At 34.9% G+C, this 12,606-nt stretch overlaps 1 protein-coding gene across 12 annotated transcripts in view; it reads right to left on the bottom strand.

Annotated features, from left to right (window-relative positions):
* The window catches only part of ADGRL3 (adhesion G protein-coupled receptor L3), an 841,123-nt gene that overhangs the window by 774,654 nt on the left and 53,863 nt on the right, over window positions 1–12,606 (bottom strand). The window contains exon 2 of one of the 12 annotated variants that reach the window (XM_077136984.1): window positions 10,356–10,415. The exons of the other annotated variants lie outside the window; for them this stretch is intronic. The gene's annotated coding sequence lies outside the window, so the exon portion shown is untranslated. The remainder of the gene's footprint in view (window positions 1–10,355; window positions 10,416–12,606) is intronic. 12 annotated transcript variants of the gene reach the window in all.

Here is a 12,606-nt window from a genome sequence, read left to right as displayed (position 1 = left end):
AGATCCAGTAACAGAGTCATAATCATGTTGCACTCAAAGCCTCATTAGATAACTAGTAGCTCATCACAGACCATTTAAGGCTTTTTTTGGCACCTCATGGTAGACAGAAACTCCATCCAAATGGGAATATTTAAAAGCGTTCATTCTTCCTGCTAAGTGAAGGGCTAGAGCTTTACATAAGTCACCAGGTTTGGAGTTTTCAAGAGCTTTTTTATTTTTCCAAATGTATCACATATAAAGACAACTGCTTTGGAATGCATATTCAATTACAGCTAATATTAAAAGGATTAAGCCTCACTCACCAGATTTTCTTTTCATTAGGAGTCGCCTGAAATGTTTTTTAATACCAAAATGAATTAAAGCATTATCTGAAATTACATCTTTCTGGGAAAGTTAGGGTTATCTTTACTAAAGAGCTTGATTTTTGTTAAATAATATTTTACATATTCTAAGTCTCATTTTAATGATGTCAATTTAATAAGGTTAACAAAACTTTATATAGTTAGGTGAATGATTTCTGCAATGATTTTACATTTACACATTTTTACAACCATTCATTAGCTACAGAAAGCCAAAATATAGTAAGATTGCATTCAACAATTTGGAGAAATCTCTAATATGGAATTTTTACCTCTGTCTTGGAGTTTAAACTCATCTAAATATGCACATATTTTAGAATCTTCCCCTGTACTACCACTTGAGAGCTTACATGGGGTTGGTTTGTCCAAAAATATTTTAAAAGACATATCATTTTCTGGTTGATTTATATCATATTTTTTAAAGAGTGGTGAGAGTGCATCACAGGACAAAAAATAATGAGTTGCTTCCACATCGCTCAAAATAAGAATAAAGAGTAACTATTTCTCTGGTGAATAGGTGGTATCGTATAAAGTAGAATAAAACTAGAAAGACGGTAAGAGCCTCAACCCCTATTATCTCTATTACGTAAATTCTCTTAATGTTGACTATGACAGAAAAAAAAGAGGGTTAGGAGGAATATAAAGTCCAAAATAGAGAAAGTGATGGTAAGAGAATGAGAAAAGTTACTTTAAATTAGTTATGGCTGCTGCCCAGGCAAGCAGCGGCCCAAGTTAGTACAAGATCTTTCAATTGTGATAATGAAACATACTTTTTACAAAATATGAAAGCATGAGACAACATGAATGAACTTTGAAAACATCATATCGAGTGAAATAAGCCCAACACCAAAGGATAAATATTGTACGATCTCACTATATGAAATAATTCAAAGAAAACTCAAGAGAGTCAGAATCTAGAATATAGGTTACCAAGGGAAGGAGTGGGGATAGGGAATGGGAAGTTAAGGCTTAAAACGTGAAGTGTTCCTATTCGGAATGATGGATATGTTTTGGTAATGGATGGTGGCGATGGTAGCACAGCATTGAGAACATAATTAGCAGTACCGAAAGATATATCTGAATGTGGTTAAAAGGGAAAATAGTAGGTTGTATATATGCTAATAATAAAAATTCAAAACAATATCCATGAAACCATGCTATACAAATAGTGAACCCTAAATTAAATTCTGGACTATATTTAATAGTACAATTATAAAAATGTGCTTTCGTCAATTAAAACAAATGTTTCATATCAATGGGAGTTGTTAATAAAAGGGTGGTATATGGGAATCACGTATCTTATGCATGATTGCTCTGTAAAGCCACGAGTTGCTTAATAAAGAAAAAATACATAAAAGCAAATGTTGGTTGAATTATTTTAAAAGGGTGGGATCCTGGGAACAACAGAATGGTGAGTTTAACATTTCTTCCTAGCAAAATCTGAAACAGATATGAAATAGAACTAGAATTTACAAAGGACACAGGTGATTTCTAGTAAAAGCAAGTTAAACTTTATTTTCTATTTGTGAAAGCATTAGTATTATTATCAGAGAGAAAGCATATACTTTTTCAGAAAGCATACTGATTTCCATGAAAGTATAATATACATAGTAAATATGTATAATACATAAGACATAGAACTATATTATAATTATATAGTTACAGAAGGTGAATGTCCACACTACACTGATGGCTGTGAACAATCTATGGCACTGTTAAAAATATAAATAATAACTGTGGCATATTAAAGATGATCCTCATGAAGTCTTGATTCCATGATGGTCATCTTTACCATGGAATGATGCTGGAAGTCCAATCATCTTAATAGGTCTTCCTGAGCCCTTCTATGATATGTTTCACCTTATAAATATCATCTTTCCGTAGCATCTTTATGTCTACCTGATGTCTAAACTCCAGCCTCACTGAACTCAGTTGTTCGAAAGAACAACTGTCTCACTTAGCTTCTGACCTTCACATGCTATTTCCTTTTGTTCCAAATACTTTTCTCTTTGCATTTTTTCACAGCAAATAAAACGGCAAATAGTAGGGTCTTTCAGAGCTCAGGGTAGATGACTTTTTTTGAAAAGAGATGTTCTCCCTGAACTTCCTGCCTCCCTGAGATGTCCTTGCATATACTGCATTCAAACACGCAGTGTGCGTTGTATCATACATTTTTATAATTCTCTTTTTTAAAATCAGTTGTCCCTTTTATTCAGCACTTTGCTGGTAAACCAGCTCTTAAAAAATCCCTGATTTGCAGGGAATACCAATTTCCATAGCAAAAATATTGCCCTCCACCCCCCACTCCCTGCCAGATACACAAACAGCCATTCCAATAGTTTAAATCCTCAAAATCTCCTTGATAAATTGATATTATTCTCTTAATATAGATAAAGAAACTGAGGTTACATTACATAAGATTACAAAGCTCCTAAACAAATCTCTTAATTCAAGTCACAAATTTGTGTGTTGAGGTATTGTCTTTGACAGACAACGTCCTAAGTAGTTTTCATTTATTGTATCATTTAATTCTGAACCACTCTGAAATGTGTATTTATTGATGAGAAAATGATACTCAGTGAGATTTAAAAACTTCTTCAAAACTGGAAGGCAGTAAATGTCAAACACGAGATTCAAAACCACATTGTCTAACACCAGACCTTTGTTCTTATTCATTAAAGTCTACTTCTTCTTCTGATCTAAACTGTGCTACACTACACTGCCTCTATTTATTTCATTATTCATCAGGACGTAAACCAAGCAATACACAGAGGAGGAAAAAAAAAAACAGACAGAAATGCACATTTTTGGTTCTACATGCAATCAGTTCTTAGTTAAATGCTCTGGTAGAAGAGAGATATTAAAATTTATGCAGCTCATTTTAGCTTTTATCTATTCCCTCTCTCATTCATATAGTACAAAATAACTAAACCACCATTTGGCCCTAAATACTCTTCAAATGTTTTATATCCTTACAGATTTAATATTTGATGAAACCATTTCCAAATACTTCAGTAATTCTGATCTCTCCCGACTCTATCCTCATATGCTATTAATATCTAGTGTTTTTATCATATATTTTGACATTTAATCTTACATGTCTCATAAACAGCAATGAAATTTGAAGTTCCTTGATTGTAAGAACCATTTTTATACTTTTGGGGGATCCCTGAAGACACTAGTACAGAGTTAGATATCAAGTACTGATTCAAATGTTTCATAAATTGAATATCAAGTCGTGATTTTTGAAATTACAGAAATGAAGAAATCTAATGTCACAGGCCTATATCTTGGTAATTTATTTGAGTCTGCATTGATTTGCATCACTTTATAATAGAATGTAAAAGATTTCCAGGGGAAGTTTTTAGATTATTAACATTTCCAAAAGAACAAAGAAACAAAGGAGAAGAAAAAAAATGCAAAAACAAATACTGCCATTTCTTCCTTCTTCTGTGTCATGAGGAAGACATCTCTTAGTGGTTTCAATGATACAACGACTAGCTTATGAGGCAGTAAGACTTCATGAAATGATAAACACCACAAAGATCAAATTGCAAAACTCTAGGCTCCAAGAAAAAAAATTACTTTCCTTTGTTTCCTAGATTTTGGAAGAATCTTGATCAATGGCTTAATATATATATTTTAAGTGCTGGCCTTCTATTAAATCATCACGCCATATGTCTTAATTTCAAACAAAATTTGATATGATGACAACATTAGATGCTTGGGAGAGATTTTATTGGAATAGATCATGAATTAGATTTGAGATAAGCTCAAATGATGGGGTAGTGTGCCTGAAGTGATATTAAAATCTAATAAGACAGGGCGGTTCACAGTGGCTCAGCAGGACGAGTTCTCGTCTGCCATGCCAGAGACCCAGGTTCGTTTCCCAGTATCTGCCCATGCAAAAAAAAAGAAGATCTAATAAGACAAAATATGGCAATGCCTAAAATTTTGGAAAGATGGAAGGGAAAGACCAAATTAGTATCTTCTAAGTTTGGACATGGAATTTGAAGATGCAAAGTATATGGAACTGTTGTTATTATACCTGCAATACTAAATATTACCTAATGATATTCCCTAAAACTGAGTTATTTTGTATGAGTGTGTGTGTGTATGTATGATGTGACTGTTGCTGAGGTGATTAACTTATCTATTCATTATAAACACACCGATGTCATAGTTTTGGGGGTTATATGAGGTGAGTATGAAGAGTACTCTGGGTTTACTGTTCTATCTAATGAGTATCAATGATAATTAATTCATTTAAATAGCATCAGATAAGCATTTATGATATGCCTGACACAGAGCTAAGCACTTCATATGTATTATCTTTATTTAGTTCTCATAATAACCAGGAGGCAGTACTTTTATCACCCTTCTACACAGAAGATAAAAACTCAGGGAGGTTAAGTAACATCTCCAAAGGTCACACATCCCAGACAAGCAGAAGAAAAACTTGAATGAAGGGCTGTGAACCCAAGGGCTTTGTGAACCCCCCTGCTGGGAGGCAGCACCCGCTACAGGCTGACACATCCCAGGGGACACGGTTGGAACCTCGGGAAAAGTAATCAGCACCAAAAGCCCGGTGGCTTACAAAGTAAAATGGGTCTTCATAGCTATTGTAGAAGAAAGCAAATAGGTTTGTTTTAACTAGAATCCAGAATACAACTTATTCAGGGGCCTGTCTGCCAGTCCATTCAATGCTGACAACCAAGATCCCTTGGGATTACCAGTATTTAGTCTTGGTGCAGAATAAATGCTAACAGCCCGGTTAAGGTTTACCAAATTTATTAGCCCTAGGGTGAAATTGGGGCCTAGTAACTACAGGTCTTGCAGAACCCTAATCCAGCCCTCCTTACACACCTCTTCTTACTCTCAGAGAAGAACAAGTAATGGGACCACATACACCAACTGCTATATCTCTTCCCTAACACACACCCACACACACACATACACACATACACAACTCTATTGCAATTAAGTAAAATGGATTCTCTTCTTACTCTCAGAGAAAGAACAAGTAATGGGACCACATACACCAACTCTATTCCCTAACACACACCCACACACACACATACACACACACACAACTCTATTGCACTTAAGTAAAATGGATCCAAAGATAATATGAGGTGAATTAATATTTAATAAATGCATATAGTCTGACAGTAGAACAACCCTGATAATACAGTAATATTATCATGTTTTGATTTTTTTCTTCAAGGCTTTTACCTATGATACACAGCAAAGAACATCAACATTTATTTTTTGTAAACATTAATACTTACCTTCATGTTTTAAAAATGGCACTGAGTACACATGTGTAGCTGTACTACACTACGTATTATGTCTAATACCATGTCCAAAGAACCCATGTCCATACCTGGCATATAAACTTAAATAGATTCACTGATTCAGACAATAGAAAGTTGCTTCCAAAGGATAATTGAAGGGTAAAAATTAACAATATAAATACCACTAATGAATAAATATTAAAATTCAGTTTGAGTAATTGTCTTTTCATTTTTCCTCTACGCAATAGAAATCTTATTCATTCCAACAGAGTTAAAAAATGGCACAAGATCAGATTCTTGGCATTGTGATCTATCATTGACTACACTGATATTATTCGTAGACGGGAAATATGCCAATGACGGACTTGGGAACACGGATCTAATAGAAATACCAGTTTGATCCTGAGGAAGCCAAGAAATTGTAAGGTGAAATAAAAGCATGAAATGCATTTTACAATGAAGCTGCCTCCAAGAACAATAGGCAAGATATGTCATTGGCTTTGTGGGAAACACATTAAGAATATTTCAGTACGCTTTTGTTTTTAGCTGAGAAATATTATTATAATTTTAATGTTTCAATTCACGCTAAAATGTGATTGTGTGTGTGTGAGTCTATAAAAGACATCACGCATTGGCAATAAGAAAAGGAATAACAAAAAGTCAGCATTTTATAGGAAATATGTTAACTTCAGTTTTTCAAAAGCATAGATTCTTTTTCCATTCATATAAATGTCAGAATTTGAGACTACAGTTGGTCGAGTGCACTGCAAATATAACTGGCATGGCATTTTAAATATGTGATTCTATCCTGGAAGTCCTCAATCATCCTTAGGATTCATAAACTCAGTTTCTTTCCAGATTATAACTTGATGGAAGTAAGAATTGTCAAAGTGAATCACTGGCAAGGCAAAAATTAAAATGTGTTTACTGTTTTTGATTTGGTATTCATTAGCTTGCAGTACTTCTTCAAATAAAAGAACTAACAAACAAAAGAAGCCAATCCTTGAAGACTTATCTTGAAAGATTTAAATGATATTCTCAAAAATGTCAAGTTCCTTTACTGGTTTGTGTTGAGGGAAATGAAAATGTTGGTAATTATTGGTAACGGCTTACAGTAGATCTCTCTGAGTTTTCATGAAATCTTATCCACTTCTAATTTAGGTTTAAATCCTCTACCAGCTAAATACCAAACAAATGCTGCAGCCATTCAAAGAAACATTCAAATATCCACATAACAATAAAGGAAGAGGCATGCATTTTAAGAATAACAGGGGGAAGGTAAAAGATGAGAAAAAGATAGCCAAACAACTAATGTTCAAATTGTTTCAGTTTCTCTGTCAAAGAGAATGAACTCTGACTAAACAAAGCAGAAGAAAACGGATCAGAAATAAAGTGAAACTCAAGATAAGAAAATGTATTTTGAGAAGCATTCGGTTGCTGGAAAAACGATCCAATCCCTTGAGCCATTTGACTGAAGACCAGGTTCTTTTTTTTTTTTTTAGAGGCTTGCAAGATAGATCCAACAACTGCAGTAATCTTTGAAGGAACTTAGAAGATTGGAGTGGGGCCAGAAAACTGCAGGCGGACTCAGACAAATGCATTTTCAGTTTGCAAAAGAGAACAGTAAATTCTTCAAAATATCAACAGAGGAGCTTTACATTATTCGTAAGAAACCTTCCATAGTAAGTTATTAGGGTTTGATTTATGTGCTGCTAGAAAAGGATTTATCATTTGCTATGGGCTACCCTGGCTACACTACCCTTGATTCATCCCAAATGAAGTAATGAAAGGCAGTACGGAACAGTGGTTAAGAGTGCGAGCTCTGTGTTCAACTCCCAGGAATAATTTACCATCTGTGTGATCTGGGCAAGTAATTTCTGCTCTCCATACCTTGGCCTTACCTTTGTATATAGTAATAATAGCATCTCTTTGTATTATTGCTATGAAAAATAAAAACATTTAGTATATCTCAATTACTACACAAAACAATAATACACATACTTCCCTCAGAATAAATAATCACAAATGGTATCTCTAACTGCATTCCCTTCCTTTCAGATCAGACATGAAAATTAGGGAAATACAGAAGATAAAGTTAAACTGGTTTCAATTAGGTAATCAACAGGATCGCTCATACAAGAGTGCTACATAAAAATAGAATCACACTGATATTTATTAAGAGGAACCCCACCATTTCCTACAAGGGCCAGCTGAATCATTTCAGGAACTGTGCACAATTCTGTATATACTTTACATCCCGGGCCATAAAACTACTTCAAGACAGAAACTTTTTACTTGAGAACTTCAACCTTCACTGACAACAGCTAATGGATATCTCTGTGAAGGAGTTATTTTGATACTAGCTTTTTTTTAACAATGGCCACAGCACCAAATTCTTCAATTTAAATGCATGTTCACTATGCTTATGCCACAATTTAAGTTGTTTTGTTTATATTATCCATCCCATTATTCTCCATCATATGAAAAGTCCAAGGTGTTAGAAGCATAAGAGACAAATTATGACAAAAATGAGAGTATTAATAAGAATGAGGCAGACAGTGTTGAGTTGTGTACTGGGTAAAGCAGAGGGATGACTCTGAAAGATGAAGAGCGATTCCACAAAAAGTGCTGGGCTAATCTACAAGGAAGGAAAAAAATGACTAGTAAAACAGAAGAATTCTAAAAGCATAATTGCCCAGAGGATCAACATTAATCCTGGATGCCTGTTAGCTTAATATCAATTCCGGAGAGACAGATATGTGTTCAAGAACTTCATAAGCATGGTAATTGCTAATGAAAAACTTTGGTCAAAATCAATGGATAAGTATAGTTTCAAGGCATGTGCAAATATATACAACACTGCAGTGAAGAAGGAGTGGAGAATTCCATGGGGAGGGGTCTGTTGGAGGAAAAAGAATATTTTCTTAAATAAGAAAAAGAATATCACAACAGAATATTTATCAGGATGAAGTCGAAGAACATTCCTGGTTTTAATGTAGAGGTGAAAAACAAGTACACTTGGACTTGCAGAACTGTAATTCTTCTGTTCCTTTTCTCTCTCTTTTTTTAAATTCAGTGCTTACAATAATTTCAAACTTCAATACAAAGTTGAAATATTTTCCATTAAAAAATCTGAATTTCTGGTTTCTCTTGAAAAAATTAAAACTGAGGATCTGGCAATCTGGGCCCTCATTCCTGCCTAACTCAAGGAGGAAATATGATTGACAATTGCACAGTGAAGATATTCTGTCCAACCTCAACACTTACACAACATACACATAACTCCTTAAGGGTACTTGCCTGATCCCTGAGGCTTCGAAGTTTATGATGCCAGTTTTAAATTTTCCAAAGGACTGGCCTACATTTCTACCTATGGGAATGAATGTGGGCTTTACAGTGAAACCCTTCTTTTACACTTTAGACTTTGCCAGTGGACCCCAAGGTACCTGAAAGTAAATTCTGAACTTCTATAACTAGAAAGAAGGTATGCATAGTGAGGTTGAGAAGTGTTTAAACTGGAAGAGCTGAAAGTAAAAAACTTTGCTTTTCTCAACTATTAATATTGATAATGCCACTTGATTGTTTCTTTGGCAATTTGACATATAATATTTATGCTTATAATTACATAAAGGAAAAAATTTAAAATAAAGGATAAATTTTGGTAAAATAATCAGGAGCTAGAACCATAGGGATTTAGAGCTAGAAAACCCTTGGAGGTCATCTGGTTCAATCTTCATTGGTAGAAGTCAGTAACTTCTAGGTAAAATTTCAAAGCATTTAAAAATAACTTTAATTATAAATTACATATAAGTCAAATGGTATTGACTGGAAAAAACAAAGGAAAGTAGTGTTGATAAAGGCTGTGAAGATATACAACAAAACATATATATATATATATATATATATATATATATATGAGTGAAACTGAACATATAAACAAAGTTGTGTACATGTCACAAGCAAGGCCCCACTCAGCTCTCTAAGCTCTTGCCTTTGTGACCCAGTGAGAGTACTTTAATGAATACCCAAGGGGATCCTATAGCACACTGTATTCCCTAGTCTGTTTGGAAATCAGACAACAGTCCCTCTTGGAGCTAAATCTTCAGCTGAAAGATTTTCCTCTCTTTTTTTCCCAGCAAATGAGAACTATGTTCATCCTTGTAGTAAGAGCAGGATGGTTACCTGTCTCCAATAAGTGCATGAAGTCAACACCCTGGAGATTTGACACAAAGATGCTGATAATGAATGTTCTATTCATAGCACAAATACAAAAGTATATTACCAAATAATAAACGTAGACTCCTTGGAATTTGGAATAGCAAGCCTTAAAAAAACAAAACAAAACAACAACAACAACAAAAGACTTGTGCATGAGTCAGAATCATTAATGTTACTTTGCTGTGGCTGCGAATTTGTCAGGTTAATTTTTGATAGCTGGGGATATACAAAGCTTCCAACCAATTTTCTAAATCATCTTTAGGCAAACATCCAGGGTAATCACCTGTAGACTTCTGCTTAACGGTCCAGGTATGTTTTGAGAAAGCAGTCAGATTCATGAATGATCTACAAAATTCACCAACAGAACTGTTGGTTTAGCTTGCTTAAACAGTGAATGACTAAAAAATAACTATGACACATTTTAACCTCAGTGTCCTCACTCCACTTAGAGGAGATAAACATCAAGAAAAGACAAATTTACCCCAGCTATTCAAATCATCTTTGGACTCCTCTTCATGAAGGTGCTTCTAGTATGAGGTCACTATAAATAAAAATGAAATAGTAGTCTTCATGATAATCAAAATATAGTGTGGTCATTTAAATGTAAATATATTTCCCTTTTGCTTTTAATAAGTTTAGGATAGGATCATTAACCACTGGGTACTATAATGTCAGCTTCTAAAACAAGATACAGGATAAAAAATATATATTCATTTAATTTGAGACAACTGAACTATACATAAGAAATGATCCTAAATACATTCAATATAGATTTGAAGAAGAGAGCTATTAACTGAGTTTCATGATATGCTGCTGCTTCCCAGTAAATAACAGGGAAAACTATGGAAAATGAATAAGTCACTCATACCTGAAATATCACTATAACTACAGCCCTTAGAAAGAACATTCATTTGCTGTCATCCAGGAATTCAAATAAATTATTTATGTGTTCATATTGAATTTTGACCTTTAGAACTAATTTATCAAAGTCACTCTTGTTTTTCAAATCTTTTGACAAAGTATTACAGTTATATGTCAATGGTACAACATAGGTACATATCATATTGACTTAATAATTTACTCTCTATTATTCCTGACAGCATTTTAAGAGGGATCTGCAAGCATTTTTAAAAGCTGATGAACAATTATATAGGACTTATTTTATGTGGGGTACCATTCGTAGCATTTTAAAAATAGGCAACATAATCCTTATGAAAACCTTAGGAAAAGAAACTTCTATAAGAGAAAAGAATGCCTGCCTGAGACCCAAAAAGACTTAAAACTTTTAAAAGAAAGATTTATCCTAAAGTTGAGAGTGCAAAAGTCCAATGTCTTAACAAGATTATGACCTAGAGTTAAATTTACAGATAAACTAGACCTCTGCTTGCCCATATCAGATGATGACAGATTATGAGTGCATTACTTTGTGAGGATAATTTTCAGGAAAAAAAACATTTTCTAAACTAATATCAACTTTCATTTATCCTTCTACACTGAGCTGTAGGGCAGTGGATGTGGCCCCGAAAACTATGATACTCCATGAGTGGTAGGGTCTGTGAACCCCCTTGAATGAGGGAGGGCTAACAGGATGTAGCAGAAGCTGCCATCCAGCTTCTCCATGATGCCTTAGAATCCTCCATCTCAGTATTTTTCCCCTGCAAACACAGCTATCATGCTGTGAGACGTCTAAGCTGCATGGAGACCATGTGTAGGTTCTCTAGTCAATACTCCAGATAAACACAGCTTTCAAGCCATGGCAGTCCAGAAACCAAACAACCAAAAAGACTCCTGATGATCCTGATTTCAGCCTTTTGAGGCATCTCAGATGAAGCTTGAGACACTGAAGCAGAGATATACCATCTCAGCGATGCTCTCTCAATATTCTGCCCACATAACACTTGAGAGAATAAAGAAATGATTGTTACTTTCTGCTATTAACTTTAGGATAGCGAGGTCCAGCCAGAACCAAAATGGCAGAGTAAGATACTCCAGGGCTCCATTCCACCACAAAAGCTTTGACCAACAAGCAAGAGTTGGCAGGAACATTTTCCTCAAATTACAGAAAACATTTAAATGTTGCAATAATAGAGCAAGCACCGAATCAAGAAAAAGACAACTCAATAATGGTAGGAAAACCCTCTGGTGGCTTTCTAGCCCCTCTCCCATTCCCTTACTGGCTGTAAGCAGAGCTGGCACATGCTCCCAGTGCCAGTCACGAAGAGGGTGGAGTAAGCTTTGTGCTCATACTAGGGTACAGGTATGTCTGTGCCAGTCTGTCTGGAGACAGTCTGAAACTGGGACATATGACACAAGCTCACTGTCCCAGAGATTACCTTGTATCTAGAAGCAGATCACAAAGCTCTTCTAAAGAATCCTGTAGGTAAAGAGTCAAATTGCCTCTGCCTGAGGCTGTGGGACCTACAGTAAAGCATTTGAGGACAGTGGATCTTTATTAATGGGAGAATTCCTAGGGCCATGTGTGCATACCCAGGACAATACACATGTTCAGAAAAAAAACAGAGAAGACCACTTTAGCCTCAGGCTATTCTCTAAACTTATTTTTAGGACATCTAAGCACTGAAGGATAGCACTACCATAGATCAGTCTTCAAAGACTTTCTTTTTATTGTTTTATCTTTGTTACCTACAGGTAACAAACACTGTCCTAATACTAGCTGCATAGAAGCTTAAGGATCAGATGCCTCAGAGTCTAAATTTCAGTGATAACACATT

The sequence above is a fragment of the Tamandua tetradactyla genome, chromosome 19 (assembly GCF_023851605.1).
Source record: "Tamandua tetradactyla isolate mTamTet1 chromosome 19, mTamTet1.pri, whole genome shotgun sequence".
Lineage (NCBI taxonomy): Eukaryota > Metazoa > Chordata > Mammalia > Pilosa > Myrmecophagidae > Tamandua > Tamandua tetradactyla.
This window is presented reverse-complemented; position numbering and strand designations above follow the sequence as displayed.